Raw genomic sequence first — 22,483 nt, 5'->3', positions numbered from 1 at the left:
CTGCAGCACAAACATGATGTAGGGGCTGCTACTGCAGTGACATTCATGATCATGGACTTGTTTCCATTTTCTTCAATATGTATAAAACATTTTCATATATGTGTAGGTGTGTATGTGTATAAACTTCCACATCTGACAGGAAAAAAATGGCACTTGCCTTTCTGGGTCTGATTTATTTCACTTAGCATATCTGTCTCAAAGCATATCTATTTTGTTGCAAATCTCAGGATTGCAGCCTTTTGGATGGTTAGAACACCATTGTTGGGCCTGGCGCGAGAGCCTAGCGGCTCAAGTTCTCGTCTTATATGCACCAGGTCCCATATGGGCACTGATTCTAATACAAGTGACCCCGCTTCTCATCCAGCTCCCTGTTTGTGCTCTGGGAAAGCAGTCGAGGATGGCCCAAGCCTTGGGACCCTCCACCCACATGGGAGACCCGGAGGAGGCTCCTGGCTCCTAGTTTTGGATCAACTCAGCTCTGGCAGTTGTGGCTGTTTGGGAGTGGACCAATGGACAGAAAATCTTTCTCTGTCTCTTCTCCTCTCTGTATATCTGACATTCCAATAAAATTATTTTTTTAAAAAATACAAAAACATCATTGCACATCAAAACGCAATGAATATAATGGTGCAGGTTGCTTTCTCATGTGTACGAGTCAGTTCTTTTGGATAGGTTCTCAGGAATGGAATTGCTGGGTCACGTGGTAGGTGAATTTTCAGTTGCCTGAGTTTTCTCCATTCTGACTTGCAAAGCAGCTGAAGCAGCCTACAGTCCCACCAGCAGTGGACTAGGGTGCCTGGTCCCCCACATGCTCACCAAAAAGTGTTGCTGGTAATTTTGCGTAAGTGTGTCATTCTCACTGGGCTTAAATAGATGCTCAGTGTGGTTTCTCACTGAATTCCCACTACTGTCAGGGAGCTTGAGCATTTTACATGCCTGTTAGCCACCTGGATTTGTTCCTTTCAAAGGGTGTGCTCATTTCCTTTGCCTATTTCTTAACTGGTTTGTTCATATCTTTGTTATTGTATTCTGGAGTTCTTTGTATATTCTGGATATTTTCCCCCATCTGCTGTACAATGTGTAAAGATTCTCTCCCACTCTTTCGGTTGCTTCTTTACTTTGTCAATTGTTTTGCTGTGCAAAAGTTTCTTAGTTTGATGTAGTCCTGTTTGTTTATTTTTGCCTTGACTGCCTTTGTTTTATGATTTTTCTGGCCAGTCTTTGCTTGCGCCTATATCTTGCAGAGTATTTCCTACATTTTCTTCCAATAGTTTGATGATTTCTGAGTGTAGGCTTAGATTCTTTATCCATTTAGATTTGATTTTTATGTATGCTGAAGGTGAGGCTCTTGTTTCTTATTTCTGCAGGCTGCTAGCCAGCTGTCCCAACAGCATTTGTTGAAGAAGTCAACATTTTTCTTTGAGTTGTTTTCTGTTCTCTTGTCGAAGATCAGATGGCTGCACATGGAGGGGCTCTCTTCTGGTGTTTCTATTCTGCTCCCTTGATTTTCTTCCTGTTTCTGTACCAGTACCGCGATGTTTTAATCATTACTGCCCTGTAATATGTTCTAATGTCTGGAATAGATTCTTCTTCCATCTAGATTCTTCCTCTTCAATATAGTTTTGCCTCTTCATGGTCTCTTGTATTTTCAGATGAAATTTTGTGTCATTTTTTCCAGCTCTGTAAAGAATGTTCTTGGGACTTTGATGGGGATTACGTTGAATTTGTGTATTACTTTTGGTAATACGGACATTTTGATGATGTTAACCCTGCCCACCCATGCTATATTCTTTCATTTTTAAGGTCTTCTATTTCTTTTTTCAATGGTTTGTAATTTTCCTCATAGTGATCTTTCCCATCTTTATTTATGTTTATTGCAGCACAATCAACAATTGCAAAAACATGGCTACAATTAGATGCCCATCAAAGGAAGACTGGATAAAGAAGCATCTACTCTATGGAATACTAATCCACTATTAAAAAGAACGAAATATTACCGTTTGCAACCAAATGATCCCAATTGGAGATCATTATGCTCAGTAAAATGAACCAAACCCAAAACGATACATATCACATCTTTGCTCTAATATAAGACAACTTCCATTGAGGATGCAAAACAGAAATGAAAGTAAACAAACATACACTTGTAATCTCACAAAAGAAGGACGTAATGGAGACCGGAGTACCAGGAGCCAAAGAAAATCAACAGAATGCATCTCTGCAGCTGAATAAAATAGACTGCCAATGAAACTCTGAACTATTCCTAGACAACACAATATTAAATTTTCCACCCTTGCCTCTTCCAACAGTGCCATGACCCACGTAACGAGAAGAAAGTTGGGGTCAAGACTACACCTGATGGTCTTCTCTACGACTAAAACAGGTGACAATAGAGGGGAGACATTATAAAAGTCTTTTTTTTTAATACGCTTTTTGCTACATCTTAGGGATATGATTGTTTTGTTTTTTAATTTCTTTTCTTCAAAAAAGTTTTTTTTTCCTGCTACTAATTTCTGCAGTGACACATAAGTCATACAATAGCATCACTTTCCTTGGGAAGGTTTTTTATTTTCTTTTCCATTTCTCCAGTGCTATATTGGTCATTTAGGTCATGTTATTTAACTTGTTGTAACTTCTTATTACTGTTCCTGTTGGTGATTTTGGCTTATGGTTTTTCATCTAAGGGGAAATACAGTAAGTGTAATAGAAACTATTACAACTAGTTGTGAAGCTGCAATGCAGTGTGCATCTCTACTTCCAAACCAAAAATCAATTCCCAAGAAAACTACTAAATATGTCTTGACAATAGGACACTAGACTCTCTGCCATTCTCCATACCTACAATGTAAGGTTACATTTAAATAGCAGAACGATGGACATGTGACTGCTTATAAAGGACTAGACTATTGTAATAATGTGGGGGAAATCAGTGAGGGAGTACTTGGGATGTGGGGAGGGGAACCGAGAGCCTATAGGACTGCTTTGTAAAGACTAATAGTACTACTACTAATAATACAGTAAAAAATTGCACAGCATAGCCATTTTCTTCATACATTTATCCACTAGTCTGAATCTGTATGTTGGCTATTGTACACGGGTCTGCAACAAACAGGAGCTCAAGTATCCACGGAATGCTGATTTCATTTCATTTGGCTTTTAGTCGCACTTTATGTTGTGTGTCCATCCAATCTTTGCACTGGAGGAACACAAGCTTTCAAGTGTAACATTCTTGCACCAAAACAAAGTAGGAAATGTTAGTACAAGAACTGAGAGCATGTTTGTGTTCACTGGTAGGTAAATGATGACCTGAGCCAGTTATTGATATCCTTAGCATCCAGTTACACGTCAGGAACATGATGCTTCCTGCTCCTTTCTTCGTTTCTGAGTTGTATTTCCCTGTGTGTGTTCTTTTTTGCCCAGTGTGATAACTTGGAGGAATGCTTTGTGCAAGACAAGCAACAACTGTATTGGAATACGTGCAATTTTCATTAAAGTTTTTAAAATAGGCTTTAATTTCAGAATTAACAATTAACAAAGCATTTGCTACATCATTAACAAAGAATTTGATGAAAGAATTGAAATACGCTCAGTTTCACAATATTAATGTTAAAGAAAAAAATTTTTATATTACATTTTTTTCCTTAGTGTCATTTTGCGATTGTTCTCTTAAAGAAAAAAGTGCTCTATTGTTTCCCTATAACTCTGCTATACATTTCTCTCCCTAACTTCCCATTCTTACTAGACCTAAGAAATAAGAAATTTTATCAATTGGGAAATGTTTTAGTTTATCCATTCCTCAGATGTACAGTCTTACACCATCAAGAACCACTTTTAATATTTTCATCAATGAAAGTCACCTCAGTAAATTCTACCAACTACAGAATAAGTTACTAGTAATTTTAGAATTTTAGTAAATAAATGTTAAGCATAAATAAGTGTAGTGTAATTAAGCTAATATGTTATTCAAAGTCATAAATGTTCTGGGTTAGCCTGTGCAGTATAAAAAGCAATCATATATAATTTTCATTATGTGTTTTTAAACACTGTTAGCATTTTTGTATTTCTTCACTGAGCATTATAAAGGCAACCTGGGTACCCAAAAACGCAGTTGAAGAACTCATCCAGCTGTCTAACTCATCTACCCATAAACGGGGCATGTTTGGGATAAGATCCAGGAACTCACATGAGGGCAGACGTGAAGAATTCTCTTGCCAGGCAAGGTACTTTTCTTACAGGTATTTAAATAAGGAGTGCATTTTTAATTATGCAAAACACAAACATGGTAGGTTAATTGTTATACAATGAACACCTTCACAACCGCCAACTCTTGACACGAAACTGCAAAAGACATCACCTGCAGAGGCTGGTGTTAGAGAGATGTCTCAGCACTGGGCTTTGTTAGAAGATTTGGTCCATGGTATCTATTGCTTCACGCTTGCTTTCCTTCTCCTGGCAAGCTAGCATCTCATTATTTTCTCCCTTGGGAAATTGATCAGAAATGATACATCAAGACACTCAGGTCTATAGCTGTGTGTGGAGAATGGGGAATTGGAATCTTTAAGAGCTTCCAGAAGATTCTAATGTGAATCCAAGGGCGAGAACTAGTACTTTCTGGTATTGACATCAGAGTGAAGATATCCTACAGCCTTAAGTACTTCTGTGTCTTCAGACAAGACTCAGAATCCTCTGCAATGAGTGTCATCAATGTCCCAATGTGCGGAACAGAACTGCGCCGACTACCTTGTGGAAGAGAGACGCTTGCCCCAGGAAAGGCATGTGGGCAGACCATAGACCATATAGGTGGTCCAGTACTGGATGTTAGGTAGGGAGCGAGTGATGCAGCATGCCAAGAAGATAGACCGGAGGACCTCCTGCGTACGTGCAAGAGCTGTGCATAGGCCTGAAGTCATGGAGGGCCTGACCCCAGCGTTCGATGCTTTATTGTCTCTTGAAATGTCGCCTGACCCTTTTCTTCCCACGGTATGGTCACTTCTCTAGCCTGTGCTTATAACTGTTATGGGCTACTCTGACCTTGTGCTCCACACACCTGCTCTTTTACCACACGCACTATGCCTTTGCAAGAGCATAAACACCCTCACTTTCTTTGTCTCCGTGATGGTCACCCTGCAGCCATAATAAAAGACTCATTTCTACACGACCTCATGTCCTTTGCTTATTAATCTCCAACAGGCAAGCCTGACTTTCCGAGTGAACCTCATAGCTTGACAGAGATGTCTCGTATTTTGCTTGGATGATATCTACTCTGTTCAGAAGTCATCCAGCTGAATGCATTCATTACAATTAGACCCTAAATAAACAACCTTATCAGATACAATCTATAACCAGCCTTTCTTCTGGACATTGCTGTAAAGGAGAGGACAAGTCAGGGGAAAAACACACAGTGGCTTCTGTCGGCATCGTGCCCTTCTAAATTCTAGTTAATAGGTAAAAGATTAAACACTGCATCTCCATACGCATTTATTCTTTAAATAATGTAGGTAACTTCTATTTTCCTCATTACTAGTAAGTTGATTCCCTGTTGCTAGATGTTTCATACAAGTGGCCTTAATATTAATATGGCAAAAATAAAACCTCTCTTTAAAAAGTTTAGTCTTTCGAAAAAAAAAAATGGTTCTTGGAACACCACTGTGATGCTCATTTCCAACTGCAAAAAGAAATGTTTTAACCTATTTAACAAAGAATGGGACTCACAAAGTTTTGTCTTGCCATTAGCTAGACATGAAACATACATTACTATAAGTACAATGGCAAAGAAATGTATGGGTATCATTGCTTCCCGTGCTGAATTTAAAAAAGAAAGTAATATTATAGCTCCCTGAGAATTATGCACTTGATGGAACATTATTCCTGCTTTTCTTACTGCAGAAAAGGTTGAGTAGTCCATAACAACCCTTAGTGATCCAAGTGTTCATGTTTGCAGCACTTCATATTTAAAGAGTCACCTGCAGACCCATGCTCCTGTGGTTCACTTCCCAGAAGCCCACAGTCCCTGGGAATAGGCCACACTAAAGAGAGAAACAAGAATCTCAAATCTGGCCGCTTAAGGGGTGAGACCCACCTAGATAAACCATCACCATTGTATCTTAAGATCCACCTTAAGGGGGGCTCGGATCTGGAGTAAAGAACAGGACTTGAAGTCAGGTAATTGGATACAGGATGCTGGCATCTTCATCCTACTTCAAATACCAACCCTATGTACTCTTTCTTTATGCAAATATTTGTCAAATATATGTTATGAGCTGAACATTGAAAGGCAGAATGGAGAGAGAAAGAGTGAGACAGAGAGAGAGACGCAGAGAATGAGAGAGACAGAGAATCGTTTATCTGTTGTTCATTCCCCAAATGGTTGTAATAGCCAGGCTAAATCTAGGAGCTAGGAATCCCATAATGGAGGCAAGGCCCAAGCACTTGGGCCATCTGCCACTGTCTTCACAGTCATATGACTGCTTGGATGCCAACCATCATTCTGACACAGGACACTGACATCACAAGCAGTGGCTTAATGTGCTGGGCCACATGCTGGGGCTGGAATGAGCTCAGTATACTGCTTGAATATGTAAAGAAGCCACAACCTTATAGAAAATCCTGGGTCAGAAACTCTATTGCCGCTTTGAGCACTAGATGGAGAAAATCCCTTAAAACTAGAAGACAGTAACAAAAGCTTTGTGAGGGATTATGAAAATGTCTTGGACGAAAGACACTGGAGAAATATGTCACAAGCATTGAGATTAGAAAGAAAAAGAACAAGACCAAATAACAGAAGCTTGGTGAGAGGTGAAAGACATATGCCGAGTAATCTGAAGGGCATCCCAATAGCCTAGGACATTTTAGGGATCTATCTAGCAGAATTCCTGAATTCCAAGAATATAGAAAAGTAAACACATTGTAGTGGGCAAAATACATGAGGCTAAAACATAAATCCAGTAGTTGATGGGAACGCTGGTAAGCTACATGGCAGAGGTTGCATACACTGGAGACATTGTTCTAGAATCAGAGACTCTGTGGCTAGCCAAGATGAAATTCATGCATGAGTTCAACAACACAAAGAAACTCATGGAATTGAAAGGTTCAGAAAATCTGTTTGGGTGATCCTGGCCTGGGGGTCTAGCTCCCTGCCCTGCCCTTCCCCAGTGCCTCTGGATCCTGTAGACAAAGTTTGCTAGGCCACTTGGATAGCTGGGTTCTCCCAAGTTTCCAGTACCAAAAAAATTGACAGGTGAGCATGCAGAGGAAGAAAGAGCCTAGAAGTTTCTTCCACCCAAATCCTGCATCCAGCTGCATCCATGCTGGGGGTGATCTGTGGGATTTCAGCGGCACACCAGTTGTGGGAAGACCACAGTCTCCTTTTTCTTCTGGAGGAAATAGCTACTTCTTTCTATTGCTGACCAAAGGGGAGAGAAAGAGAGCAAGAGAGACAATCAGAGGTATCTGACATCCGTGTTCAGGCCTGATGCTGATGAAGCAGCCGACGGGAGAGAGAGAACGGCAGCCTCTCCTTGAAGAAGGAAGCAGCTGCGCTGTCTTGGCTGCGGGATGGGAGCAGTGACACAGACTTCTGACCATCTCTTGTCTCAGCAAACTTAGTGGAGGGACATAGAACTGTTGCTGCTGCCACAAGACTCGTGTGAGTCACTGCCTGAACGTGGGAACCAGCAGCGTTCTCTGTTCATCTTGGGAAGCAGACGGTTGTTGAGGAGTGCACCTTTGCCTGCAATGATAGCTGATTGGCACCATTCTAAGAGCTGCCCACTGCTACAGAGAAAGTTAGTGGTTTCTGAGAGTTGGTTGCAAGGAACAGCTAAATTACAGCAAAATGTCATCAAAATAAATATTTGCATGTTTGCAACTTCAAAAATAGTTTTCAGAAGATTGGATAAGAGCTGCTTAAGCTTTCAGCCTCAGCCACAAAATCATAACAAAATGTGCTAAGCAACAGCTCAAAGGGTCACAGTACAAGGACCACAGCCCTAGGCCCTTCCTGTGCTGCCTTCTGAATCTATGAGCCTGCAAACCTCTTCCTAGGCAAACCCTACTGACTACTCCCTGGCTCACAAACACACCAGGGAGAAGCACTGCAAGGAAAGAATTACAGGTGTCTGGTGACTGAATGTTTCTAAGATTAGAGTACAGGTGAACTAACATGTTTCTATATCCTCAAAACCTGAATGGATAAAAGTATGCAATAGCATCAAGGTAGAAAAAAAAACCAAGGCAGCGTGACACTCAGGAAAGAAATAACATCCTGCTGTACGACAGCTTTGTGGAAATATTTGTTAAACCAAAAAAAAAGAGAAAGTTCCAGATTAGGATTTGGACGGTAAGAATGTTCAGGGATTTGTCAGTTCAATAAGAGCAGAGAACAGATTGAGGACAACTTGGGGAGAAGTTGAGGGGAGAAATCGCCTAAGCAATCGGTTCTCTGTTTGTAGAATATAATGTTTATTCACAAACATATGTAATCAGAAAACTATTTTACCAAAACTCACTTAGCACTCACACAGAAGAAACCAGGAAGTATTTTCACACAAAAACATGAGGGCAGGAGAGCTTATGAAATACAAATTAGGAAGAATCTGCTGGTAAGTTTTGTTCTAGAATAGAAGAGAATGAGTGCTCCCTCCCCACATCAGCCACACCAGCAGCAGCACGCGCTTCAGCGGCTGGAAGGTGTTTGTAAGCAAATTCATATAAATCCACTAACGCAACATTTCATTCAAATTCCTAAGAGCCTTATAAAAAACATAATTGCTTTTGTCCATTTCCAGCTTACACAGACAGGTACACACCACCCGTATGAAACAAAACAGTTCACTTGTTGGCCAATACTATGCCTTTCATCCAGGTGTTGGGGTGTCTGCTGTGTCTATCACTCAGGTGTTGGGGTGTCTGCTATCTCTGTTCACTCAGGTGTTGGGGTGTCTGCCGTGTCTATCACTCAGGTGTTGGGGTGTCTGCCGTGTCCATCACTCAGGTGTTGGGGTGTCTGCCGTGTCTATCACTCAGGTGTTGGGGTGTCTGCCATGTCTATCACTCAGGTGTTGGGGTGTCTGCCGTGTCTATCACTCAGGTGTTGGGGTGACTGCCGTGTCTATCACTCAGGTGCTGGGGTGTCTGCCCTGTCTATCACTCAGGTGTTGGGGTGTCTGCCGTGTCTCTGTTCACTCAGGTGTTGGGGTGTCTGCCGTGTCTCTGTTCACTCAGGTGTTGGGGTGTCTGCCGTGTCTATCATTCAGGTGTTGGGGTGTCTGCCGTGTCTATCACTCAGGTGTTGGGGTGTCTGCTGTGTCTATCACTCAGGTGTTGGGGTGTCTGCTATCTCTGTTCACTCAGGTGTTGGGGTGTCTGCCGTCTCTGTTCACTCAGGTGTTGGGGTGTCTGCCGTGTCTCTGTTCACTCAGGTGTTGGGGTGTCTGCTGTCTCTGTTCACTCAGGTGTTGGGGTGTCTGCCGTGTCTATCACTCAGGTGTTGGGGTGTCTGCCATCTATTCACTCAGGTGTTGGGATGTCTGCCATCTATATTTATTGTTCTGGATAGGAATTTTTTTTTCCACTGAACAATAACTCTTCAAACCACTAGATATATCTCTCTCTTTCCTCATGGACTTCTCTGTTAAATACAAGCATTTGTCACAGTGCAGTTTTCTAAATCCTTGCACTGCTTGTTCATAATAAGCAGCTTCCATAAAGTTTTTGAAGACATGTCATACACACAGATTAATTTATTGACAATCTATCTGTAAATTCAGTATTCAGTTTATTTCTCCCCAAGACGTAACTGAGTGCGGTGTTCACTAACTTGCCTTCTTTCTCTGTTCCACCTTATTCAGCATTGACACTGCCGTGCGCGTCTGGGGTTTGGGCTGCCCAGCACACTTCTCTGTGAGAGACGCACTCTCTCATCTCCTGCACATGGTCGGATGGGCTGATGAGACTCTAGTGTCAGGAACGCTGGGCTGAAGACAACAGCTCTCCCAAGGCAGTTAGCTCTCTCATTTGAGACTCAGAATCATATACAACGATGTCTAAGGCCATTTTGAGCATTTTAAAATATATATTTATTCCATTCAGTTGTAGTCCTTGCCACACTTTGTAGTCACCTGTAATACAGAAAGAGCAAAAGAGATAGAAAGAGTAGTAGGAGGAGAGAGGCAGAGGAGGCGTGAGGAGGAATGGAGTTGACAGCAGGTGGGAGAGGGAAGGGACACTGCCACTTCAGGACTTGAGTCTTACGGAACTCTTCTGGGCTGCAGCAGAGTCCATTTTTCTTTATTTTTGCTATATGTTTTTATTTTTTTTATTACACTCTACTTTTCTTCTCAGGTTCCATGGGCAACAATTCTGTTTGGTAATTTCCTCTTCAGAGTATGAATTCCTTAGTTCAAGGTCCATGCCTTTTATTTCCTGTGACGGTATTACATTAAATCCATGATAATACTTCCTCTTCGCTCAGACTGATGCCTGTTGCTAAATGTGATTCCAGCCTTGGCTTTGGCTGCTGCCTCATGCTGCTCGTGTGCCGACCAGCGCTAACTGTCCCTCCTCACCTGGAAATCACAAATAATGCTACAATGAACACTCTTGAATATGATCCCTTTGCATTTGGGGAATAGAGCTAAGAACGGAACTGCTGTGCTCTATGCTTAGTAATGGCAGGCTGTTCTTCCAAAGGGCCTTAGACCACACTCCCAGTAGCAGGGCATGAAGTTTTAAACACACCCACCCCCTCACTAAACATAAATATCCAACTAATACTCATGGCATTCCAAAGTTTTACTTTGGAATTTGTTTTATTTTTCATTGGTATGTTTATTTTTTATTGGTAAGAACATCTGCATGTTTGTCAAGGTTTTGTGTTTTGTTTTGTTTTTACCTCATCGACATTATTCTTTCATTGCTCATTTTATGTTAGGATTACCATTGACTTATTGCTAATTTCTATGGATTCTTTGCACATTCTAGCTATTAGGCGCAGCCTAGATCTGTGGGCACTTTGCCTTACCATCACTTGCTCTCATACATGCAACAATTCAAGGTCTTTTCTTATTCTTTGCACTAGTGCTACTGAAAAGCCCTGCCAGTGTGTCTGCGGTGCAGCCAGGTCTCATTGATATTTCAGAACCAGAGAGACGGTTAGGAATTTTGATGCTCAAGCCTGAACTGCTCTTCTTGTCCTCCCCAAAATCTGGTTCTCTGCCAGAGCACAGCTCAAACAAGGCTGATGGTGAGTGCAAGCTGGAGTCTGAGCCGAGGGCTCGCTGAGCAGCAAACTCACTTTCTAACTGGCTCTTCGGTGACACAGCACATAGACAGTGTACACACACTCAGCAACATACCCAGTGTCCACATCATGTTCTGTCATTTGTCTTCATGATTCACAACCGGAAAGGCAGAAGAAAGAACACAAAGCTTTGCCTCCACTAAATACTTAAACGAGGTCTTTGGTGAAGAAAACACAGGGCACTCCATACATAGATGTCTAAGTTAAAGCAAATTTCTCTAACTTAACCCTTGTTTCTTCCTCCCAATAAACAAAACAGTCAAACTAACTTCAAATAATCTATGTGAGTTATGCGCACATCATTACGTGATGTTGATGGAATTGGAACCCAGCGGGAGAGGCCGTGTGACTTGTTTGGCTCCTGCCTGAGTCCCTGGGCTCCCCCAAGGTGGTGTGCACACCTGCTGAGACCGTGTGGTGACACACAGACTGGGCTTGAACACAGAAGGAGGACAGTCTGCACTGACACTGACCACCTGTGTACATCGGGACTACGCACAGAGGTGCTGCTTGCACGGTATGGGGCGTGTTATCTCACACTGAGTGTTTGCATATCTTGCTGAGTAAACAGAGGGCTTAGACTAAGCAGTAATTAAGCAGCCCTTCATTTCTCTGATCCCAACACCCTGAAAATACTGTACCAAGCATTATTATTTACCAGCACACAACACTGTGTCCTCAGGCTTTCATAATGTGAAGTCCACTTTCATAAAGGATAAAGTCCCTGCCATTTTTTCTATCACAAAGTGATACAAATTTTCATAGTTTTTCACCTCAACAGTTCCATGTACCAAACAAAATTTTACAAAATGAAATAAATGAGACTAAAATGAGAAAAGTAACACCTACTCAACTAGATTGTTTTATGAAAATGGAAGGTGACTTTAGCAATAAAAATATACATTTAATAATAAGGAATATTTAGCCAAATACTTAGTTCTTTTTTTAAGACTCATTTATTTGTGTTGAAAAGACAGATATACAGAGAGAAGAACAGACAGAGAGAAAGATCCATCCACTTCTTCACTCCCCCAAGTGACTGTAACAGCTGGAGCTAAGCTGATCCTAAGCCAGGAGACAGGAACCTCCTCTGGGTCTCTCGCACAGCTACAGGATTCTAAGGCTTTGGACCTTCCTCCACTGCTTTCCCAGGCCAGAGCAGAGAGCTGCATGGGAAGCGGAGCAGTCAGGCTGTGAACTGGCACTCATATGGGATCCCGGTGCATGCAAGGCAAGAACTTTAGCCACTAGGCTACTGTGTCAGCCCCAAACACTTATTTCTACTTTAGCACCTACTCCCAAGTTGACTTAAGTATAATAATGTAGAATATGCTCGTGTGCATTGGCATGTTTTATAAGATATTCATAACCTTAAACTTTAGTGCTTGAGCTCATCAGACTTCTCACTTTAATGAAACTGCGATAAGATCTCTAATGCTGATTTTAATTATGAATCACTCAATGCTTACTTATGTCTAGTTCAATATAAAATCAACGTGACTACATTTTGCTTTCCAGGAGTCTCTACTGTACCACCACTATCAGAAGCTACTAAAATCTTTGTTGACAATCACCTGTTGCAAATTGACACCTGTAAGCAAAGGAACCACAGGACACGGCTGCTGGCATGGACCCAAAGCGTTGCTGCTGCATGTTCTGTCTGGCATAGGACGTTTGTGCTGGCTCAGTTCACCAGAGATGTTATGGACCAATTCTTTTACCAATTCCCTCAAAGTGTTGTAAACTCCTCATTCCTACAGTATGCCACAAATATTTACATTGGTCTTTACCTGGTGAGAAATTAAACACAAAGTAACTACTGGAGCGTAGAGTCAGGATTCTGCTGTTACAGCCTGCAATGCAGGGCATCCAGAATACACTTACACTGAAGAGAGAAACAGAGAGCAGGAAAAAAATAACCTTAATGTAAAAATAAGGAAAGCTGGAGACTTGAGAGAAGCCTTCCTAAGCCGGCAGCAATTTTGGATCACAGCCAGAAATACTGGATTACGAGCAACAGAGCCGACAGCCGTGGAGTGACTTTCTTTAGCCACTGAAACCCCAGAATGATTCGATTCTATTGATAGTTTAAAACTGATACGCTTGCAAAAGAAGCTATATATTTTATCAACCTTCTAAATAATTCTCTCCACTAGTGGTTTCTCGTGGAAAACACAAGCTCAGAAGACAGAGTTAATTATTCAGCTAGCAAATTGCAGAATCAATGCAGATGAGCAGCCTTATCTACGAAAATGCAAGAAGCTTGCCCCAGTCCTTGGTTCGCTCAGCTCGTGGGTCCACCCACTCGCTTCAGCCTGCCTTTTCTTGGTGTGCAGCGGTCATGCTAACAAGCTCAATATGCTCAATGAAAAAAGAACGAGGAAGGATGCAGACACACAGGGCGTGGGAAGTGAATCAGCTGGGGAGCTAGCTCCCCTGCAAAGAGACCTGGCTGTCCATCTAAAATAATCATAAGGTGGAACAGTTTTAAATGCTGCAAATGTCTGGCATTTGGGAAAAGATCAATGTTGATCAGCAGGATACTGTGCAGTATAAAAGGAAACCAGTAGGTGGATCTTTCCTTTCAATTATGAGCAGGTAAAAACTGCTAATGGACAAATGATCAGGGCTCAGCTGGCGGGCCATTCCTGTTAGAGCATGCCTCTGCTGCTTGGTGCCCAGGCGACTGCTAAAATGACATGCAAAACTTCGGGACCAGTTTGCTCTAGTTTGGGGAAAATAAGAAAGCACGCCCAGTAAGTGCACTTGACATTATCAATATTGCAGAGTTGCTGTTCCTTATGGTCGCTTTTTGAGCCACAACATGAAATCAAATCACTGATTTTTGAAGTTGGAAAGAACCTTACATATGGATGAAATCTGTATGTTTATTTCGAAGCTAAGGCTCATTCGGGGAGAATGTTTTAGCTGTACAAGCCACTGGCTGTTTCACTCTATGGAATGTGGGCTGTGCTGTTTGTTCATGTTTAGGTACAGCATGGCCAGTATCCATAAAATAAGGATGACAACACCTATTATATGTATTTGCCATGAGTACCAGGCTGGATATAAGTAAGCATAAAGCACCCCACATATGAAATTGCTTAATTATGGCAGCTGTAAGTATTAAGGTTTGATGTTATGCAATTAATTGCTAATCTGTGATGTGATACATCACAGAGAGAATATATTGTTCAGGCTGTTACCAGTATTTGACAGTGACTGAAGAAGCCACTGCAGAAAGAACAGTATGCTAATAAGACACTGATTTTCTTGCTTTGACAAAGGACATGTCATTATAACAGCTCTCGACGCTTGTTTCTCATAATTAACATACAAGATGTATTTATATTCCCAAAGTGTTTTTCTAATGACACAGTCATTGGGGTTCCTAGCCTATAAATGGAATGTGCAGTCAGAGACTATTCTTGAGACAATGCTGCAACCATTAAGGACAGTAAGAGCCCAAGCTTGATTTTACCCTTCCCTACCTGTTCTGTAACACCCTACCACAGTTGATAACACAAGGTACATCTTGTGTTAACAGCACTGATGAACTAAGTGAAGGGTCCTGTGAGAGATCCCATCGTGAGAAGGTAAGATACACAAATGCATGAACTGCCTTCATCCAATCCCAAACAACACTTACGGGAAATATTAGTTAGCAAACTTATGATGAGTATATTAGGAAAAGGGGAAAGGACCACACAGCGACTGAAACTTACAAGCAAGGAGCAAGCCAGTATCTGATAAACACTTCCTGTCTTTCTATCCTGTTCTGTTTTACTTACAGCCACATTATTTTGTCATTACACAGCCACGGTCATTGTCATTGCTTATGTATTCGATGACCCACGCAGACCTACAGGATGCATATTGGCACTTAAGTAACAGCAGCCAAGGGGTGGACACATTGCTTGGGATCCCTGCACTCCTTATCAGACTGCAGAGCCCTGGGTCTACTCCTGCTTTTTTAACATCCTTGCAAAGAGAAGTGACGCTCCACGGCCGCAGTACCTGCCATCCACATCGCACTTGGAGCTCCGGGCTTCGGCTTGGCCCATCCCCAGCCTTGGCAGGGATTTGGAAAGTGAACAAATTTGGAGAACATGGGAAAGAACAAGCTGTAAATCTCTTCAGCTTTGTAAGAGGCCCCTAGGTTTTCTCAGCATATTTTCCTGTCTTATATGCTTTGGAAGGCAAATCTACTTAGTTTTGAATGTAGGAACTTTCTTTTCAAGATTTATTTTATTTTTATTGCAAAGTCAGATATACAGAGAGGAGAGACAGAGGAAAATTTCTTCCATTTGATGATTCACTCCCCAAGTGGCAGCAACAGCTGGTGCTGCGTTGATCCAAAGCCAGGAGCCAGGAACTTCCTCCAGGTCTCCCACATGGGTGCAGGGTCCCAAGGCTTTGGGCCGTCCTCGACTGCTTTTCCAGATCGCAAGCAGGGAACTGGACGGGAAGCAGGGCTGCCAGGATTAGAGCCGGTGCCCATATGGGATTGTATCAGCTTTGGTTGCTGACCATGAAACTAATACTATAAGCAAAACTTAGAATGTAACTGCGGAGAAGCAAAATATTTAAATACAAGGTGACTTCAAAAACCATACAGTGTGGCAGGCACAGTAGCCTTGTGGCTAAATCTTTGCCTTGTACACACAACAATCCCATATGAGTGCTGGTTTGTGTCCCACTTGCTCCACTTCCCATCCAGCTCCCTGCTTGTGGCCTGGGAGAGCAGCATTGGATGGTCCAAAGCCTTGGGATCCTGCACTGTGTGGGAGACCCAGAAGAGATTCCTGGCTCCTAGCTTCAGACTGGCTCAGCTCCAGCTGTTGCAGCCATTTAGGGAGTTAACCAGCAGACAGAAGATCTCTCATTCTCTCTTCACATCTGCCTTTTTAGAAAAGATAAATAAATGTTTTTAAAGGGTCTGTAGAAAAAGGATGTTAAGAAATAAAGGGTTTCGGTACACAACATTTTGAAATGCATGGATAGCTTTTTTTTCTTAATATGTGCTCCCCCCTCATAGAGGTGGGTGAGCAGAAACGCCACATGGAGTGTGATTCCCAACATAGCTGAATGTTGCTGAACAACAACGTCAATGATTTCAAGTCCTTATCTAAGCGAAGGCTTGCAATTCTGTAAAAGCAAAATATTGGAACCACTCAAATTAACTACAGTATTTTAACTGTTTTGGAATGTGGAAGTTAGCACTGCCTTTACGAAGCTTTTTTGTTGATTTTTCTTACTACCTGTTGAGACGAGTGAAAGTAACGGAAAATTGTCCCTCCCTCATCATCCAGCTCTCAGCCCAGCCGCCCAGCCAACCAGCCGCCCACCGCCCAGCGGCCCAGCCGCCCACCGCCCACCGCCCAGCCACCCTCCGCCCACCGCCCAGCCGCCCAGCCGCCCAGCCGCCCACCGCCCACCGCCCACCGCCCAGTCGTGTCTCCCTGTTCTCATGTTTGTTCCTCTCACAGCACCGTCTTTACTTGTGTTCCTGCCATTCATCAGAAATGCCATTATTTTTCTGTGCTGAGAAAATTGCTCCCCCTTTGAAAAACTCCTGAAGATAGGTCTGCTCTGCCCTCTGCGCCCTCAAATGCTGGCAAAGATCATCTACTGACATATTGTAAGGCATTATCTAATCTAACTAGGTCATGAGTCTTCAAAAGACACAACATATTTCTCATTTTCATGTTAATATTGGACGCATCAAATGAATTGAGAAGTTCGGGTCTCTCTCGATCTGAAAGGGCAAACAGGCATGTGGTGCAGGAGGAGGCTTTAAAAGGGAAAGGGGCTCGGGAACAATGGGAAGTCCTCATAATGCAATCTTTAACATATCCTAATGCAAGATCTTAGAAAAAGAAAACCCAGCTGTAGAGATGTACGCAGTTGTGCAGGCTGTTCTCTAATGAGCTAAAATATCAGTGGATGTGCATGGAAAATGGAAAAGAAGCCAGAAGCAAAGCTCAGAACTCAACAGGGACAGCAAACTATCCACAAGGAACAGTGATGACTTCTCCATAGGAAAACAAGGTTATTCCGAGCGCATATACACTGCTCACACGCAGAAGAGGTGTCCTGGGGCATTGCCTTTACACAAGGAGAGTCACCGAGTTGATGAGACATGACTGCAGGCAGGCAGGCTAACATTTCTTGCTTTCACAGGCTCTCAGAGATCTGAAGAGGAATGCCGGAGTCTGCAAGTGTGGGAAAACTCCAGTCCATGAACAGAAAAAGAAATAAGTAAAAACAGGTAGTTAGAACCACAGTCAAATGGGTCCGATACAAGAGCAGAGCTCAGGGTGTGGAGGCGTTACTTACTGGGCTGGGAGATTACAGAGGGAGATCACAAAAGCAGGTGACTCGGGGTTGAAGAGTAGGAAAGGAGAGAATTGCGGGGAAATTCCAATTAAAAACATGATGCCAAGTTTAAACAGAAAATTCATTCTGTTGCAGATGGGAGTAAAGGCCCAAACACTCCACTGGCTGCTTTACGCTTGGCCCTAGCGCAGAAGGAAGTTGTCAGGTTTGATTAAAAGAAAAATTACATACAGAGTCAATAATGTAACATGCATGCATAAATAAAACATTGATGAAAAATGTGTATTATGAACACTATAAAGAGATTTCAAAAGATTTTGTGACCCAGAAAGCTTATTTTTAATTGCATTTTCATTGCTTCTAAAAGTTATCATTGTATTATGGTATTAAATCTGTGATCTATAATATCAATATTTATACTGCTTGGTGTCATAATGGTCTCAGTGTGAATTGTAAGATGGAAAAGAGACACATGAATCTATTGCAGGGAAATCAATAGGCAGAATTCAAGATAATCTCAAGCCATGTACATAAAATGCAAGATTATTTTAGCTAAAGAAAAAAAATCCATGAATCTTTATAACACATTTAAATTTAGATAAAGGATTACATCTAGAATATGTAAAATAGAACTGGTACTCATAGCTGGATGTTGGACAATGTTTACCATCTGTCAAAATACAAAGATCTCTCAAGTAATAGAGTAGCACAAATAAAAAGAACAATTTGCCTTTTGCAAAATGAACACTGATTAGAAATATACTCAAGCTCAAAGAATCTGTTCAACATTTCATAGGAGACAATGACATGGGAGTTTTCAGTCACATCTGAAATGTTTAAAAAATAAATTTTATCTGGCTGCAGACTATACTGATGAGAACATTGGTGAATGAGCATTTCCAAGGAGCACGCCCGGGGAAGGCAGCAGTAGATGAGGATGTATTGTCCTTCATCCAGGACAATACTCACAGCACGGGATTTAAGATTCAACTCTCTCCCCAGTGTGTGAAGCAATCATCGTGACCAGCTGCGTACTGTTACGTTCTGTTTCAGTATTCTCAGTTGGCATTTACATTTTTTCCCTGTGGAATGTTTGCTCACATCTTTACCGATTCCTAATTAGGTAGTATGTTTTCTTTCTCATTATGTGAAGTTATTGGTGTATTTTGCGTAATAATCTTCCGTTGGTTTTATGTGTGTCAAACATCTTTTCCTAGTGCACGGCATGTTTTTCAGTTCTGTGACATATCTAAGTAACGAAATAAATAAAAAATTATTTTTATTTACTTTTAATTTATATTTAATTTTTATTTATATAGTTAATTTTTATTTATTTATATTTTATTTTTAATTTACATTTAATTTTTTATTTATATCATTTCTTCGCTATGCCTAATCACAACAGAACTGCCTGGTAGAGGTGGGAGAGAAATTATTCAGTAACTATCCACATGTAGACCTAAAACTTGGGTTTTTGCCTTCCGTAAAAACTTAAAGCAATCTCAGTTGGAATGGTACACTGAATATAAATAAGGAAGTACTAACAGGAATCTGTTTTTACACCCACAAAGTATTAAAGTATATTTTATTCTATTTTTTATTTATATCATGATCTTTGTTTGCATCTTTCATTCCTTTAAATGGAAATCCATATGTACATATCTGTGGATGAAGACCTTGCCTTTCCCAAGTCAGCCTCAACAATATCCTACAGGGACTAGCACTGTGGCACAGAAAGTAAAGCCATCTGGACACCAGTTTCAGTGCCAGCTACTCCACTTCCCACTCCATCCCTTATTGGGAAAGCAACAGAGGATGGGACACATGCTTGGGCTCCTGAACCCACATGGGAGACCCAGAAGAAACTCCTGGCTAAGGGCTCCTGGCTTCAAGCCCTGATGGCAATTTAGAAAATGAACCAGTGGATGGAAGATCTTGGTCTCCATCTCTTTCTCCCTCTCTTCTCTCTCCCCTTCCCCTCTGCTTTTCTCTCCCTCTCGCCACCATCCCTCCCTTCTTTCTTTCTTCCCTCAATCTGCATTTACCTCCCTCTCTATATATAATTCTGCTTTCCAAATAAATTTTTAGAAGAATATTATCCTATAAAGAGCAATTTTGATTAATTTTAGTTTACTGGTGTTTTTAAAAGAGAATAAGGTAAAAATAAATCTTTAAAAAACGAGACACAATAAGGGTAGTAATTATTAGGATCTTTGCTTCTGTGATCCATCAAAAGTTCATAAGTAACATCTAAAATATCTTCTCTCTCCATCATTTTCGTGTCCCCTCCTCACTCAGCACTTCAGCGGAATGGGTGTTGGAGATGGGAGGTTTACATCTTAGTATCAGCAGGGTTTAAGTCCCTAACTCACTTGTTGGTAGAGGCCTACTGGAGTCTCCCATGAATTTCTGCCAGTGTGCACAGCATTATAATGAGGTTTCCCATATGATTCTGTAAGTTCCAAGTTTCCTCCTACCCCACATTGCACACAGCAAATTCACTTCCTCAGGCTAACTGGGATTAACAAAATCATCTGATGCTGAAGGGGTCTGTTTGTTCAAATGAATGAGATGCCTGAAATGCAAACTTGGTAGTCTCAGTAGAAACCATATTATGTCCTGTAATGGACCATTTTTCCCTTGTATCCAAAGACTTGTGAGCAAGGAGAGCTCAAGTTTATGGGGGAATTTTACATATGGACTCTTAGATGCATCAGCAGGCGTTTCTCCCTTCATCCCTGGGTTCTCCAAGCCAGTGGTGGACTTAAAGGGGAAACAGTGATTTACTCAGTGTATATACTATATCATAAGTGACAATACCTTAAACACATAAACCACTGTCAGTCCATCAGCTATGCATCTATAACTGGAGAGACAGCAACACAAGGAGTATCTCAGTCTACTGACATTTATTTTTAACAAGTTTCTGAATATGAACAAAGTGTATCTCATGATTCTGCCAGGGGAATGGACAAAAGATGTGAAGACCGTTTCTAGAAAAGCAAGGAGCGAATAGGCTCATTGCTGTAGATTCTGTCTTCTGTCTGCTTGGAGCCTCGAAAAGCAAAAGAAATACATTCTAGTGTTGCCTGGTAGTTTGAAAGAAAATCTAACAATTTGACTAACACACTTGCTAGAAACCAAACCAGTAAATCTTGCGATGTTTCCTTCAAATTCCATGAGAAGATAAACCTTTGGGCTTCTACTGAAGAGCCTGAGGACAAGCCTCTTAAATTTTCTTCAAACTCAGTGTTTGATTTAGGGATGATAAGGCACATTAACTTCCTCAGAGGGACCTTTGTCTAATGGAGCAATCATTCCCTGCTTTATGGATGGCATTTTGGAATAGACAGTTGTTCTGAAACCAGACTTTAATTTTAGCACTGTTTGGCATCTGGAGAGCTGAGAATCTTCCAGACCTGCCAAGGCATCATTTATCTTTATTTAAAATCCTTCTTGCACTACCTCCTGTACTACTGTATTTGTAAAATAATCAGCAGGAAGGACCAGATAGTGTTTGTATGACACACGGTGAAAATCTCCTGAGCCAGATCACACAGAGAACTAAAGATACTTTATAGTCTTGACATACTTGTAGGTAATAATGTTACCCTCCTCCCAAGTGTGTAAATGGAAACGCCCACACTACTGTGTCATTTCAATCTGCTGAAATTCTAGCCTCTAAAATGTCATATTAACTTTGTAATGCTATGTCATGAAACAATACCCCAACCCTCAATGAATTCTGCCATTTTCTGGCAACCAAATGTAATAAAGATTTTTCCTGTTGATAATTTTTGATGTGGTCAAAACGGGCACTTATTTTTTCATCTTTTTGACTTGAAAGAGACAAACACAGAGGCACAACTTCTGGATCTCACCACCTGAAGCCATGAAGTAGATTGCTAAAATGAATCACTGTCTCTGAGAACATTCAGATGGACAAATCGTATCATGTCTCCAATCTCAATGTTTTAGCAGATGATGGGAAGCAATAGGCATCATAGATTCCAAAGGCCAACTGTGCCAAAGCTGTAACCTCTCACCAAACCTGGCACACTTTGCTTGGAAAATCAATGACATCATTTGAACTTCTTACAAGTATGGGTGTCACAGATTTTTACAAATTTCTCTATAATCATTTTGCAAAGAGCTTCAGAAATATGCATTGATTTATTCAAATTGAACAACTTGCAGAGGCTGAAGCTAGTGTTCCTGTTCGGATGCTGTCTGCACCGTGCCACAACGCCCCAGTTTGCACATGCACACGCACATAAACAAGCTGTGACTGACCAGCAGTGAATTCATCAATACGAAAGTCTCAGCTGTGGAAGTCGGTCATGGTACAGGCTGACACATTCATAATGTCACAGGAACAAAACAGGGCTTGCACCAACTCCTCTGATCCTGTCCACGTCTGCCACTTATCTCCAATTACTCATCCATGAACTCACTTACTTTCGCCCAGTTTTATCCCACAATATGCTCTGCAATAGAGTTAGAAACACTTAAATTTTCTGTTTCTTCAGTACAACAGTCTAAAAGAGTCATATATCATATAATAACTTTGATTCATAAACAAACACCGTGTTGGTCCCAGAGACTATTTCAGAGCTGAAAACGTCCTCTTCCCTCCTGCCACCACAGCACAAGCAAGGTTTCGGATGTGTTTGTGATGCCAGCATTCACCAGTCCACTGGACTAGGAGGCCTGCACGAGGGCAGCGCATGTAATTCTGCACATTACCTAATACATGATTGTGTTTTGTATGATCCACATTTTGTTGTTATCTTAGAAAAGCTCACTGTGGAGCAGCCTCAGCCTGGTTCTTCAGAAAGTGTCCCG

This window comes from Ochotona curzoniae, unplaced genomic scaffold, assembly GCF_017591425.1.
Source record: "Ochotona curzoniae isolate NIBS_2020 unplaced genomic scaffold, NIBS_Ocur_1.0 contig_64, whole genome shotgun sequence".
Lineage (NCBI taxonomy): Eukaryota > Metazoa > Chordata > Mammalia > Lagomorpha > Ochotonidae > Ochotona > Ochotona curzoniae.
Note: the sequence above shows the minus strand (reverse complement) of the source record.